Below are 454 nucleotides of genomic sequence, written 5' to 3'. Positions count from 1 at the left end.
GCAAACTTTGAAAGGGGAGAAATGGGGCCGAGTAAATCAGTTTTAAATGGGCAGATTACCTTCTATCTATCACAGCTAGCTACTAAAGAGGCTGTTGTAGTTGTTGGCCACATGATTGTTACTGTGATTTGCTGCGAGCTCAGACAGTATGTAATACATTATTGGACTTTGTAGTTACAAATACCACCAAATTTATATTGTACCATGACTGCATTCTGAATGTTTCTCCCTCCTCCATTGATCAGTGTTTCCTGTCTGTGTGTTTGCTCTCTATTCTAGGAGCCAGTGCAAATAATTTCATTGTGTAGTTATGTCTTAAAGATACACGGCTCACGATGCAAGTTTCCCATTTTGGGGCAGCTGCTACAGTTTCTGATGTTTGTGTAGCTTTAGTGTGGACAGAGCCTCTCAGTATTAAGATGAGCTTAAGATAGCTGTAGATGTAGTTGTCTTC

Source organism: Pundamilia nyererei, unplaced genomic scaffold (assembly GCF_000239375.1).
Source record: "Pundamilia nyererei isolate P.nyererei 1_Seehausen unplaced genomic scaffold, PunNye1.0 scaffold00013, whole genome shotgun sequence".
NCBI classification, from domain to species: Eukaryota; Metazoa; Chordata; class Actinopteri; order Cichliformes; family Cichlidae; genus Pundamilia; species Pundamilia nyererei.
Note: the sequence above shows the minus strand (reverse complement) of the source record.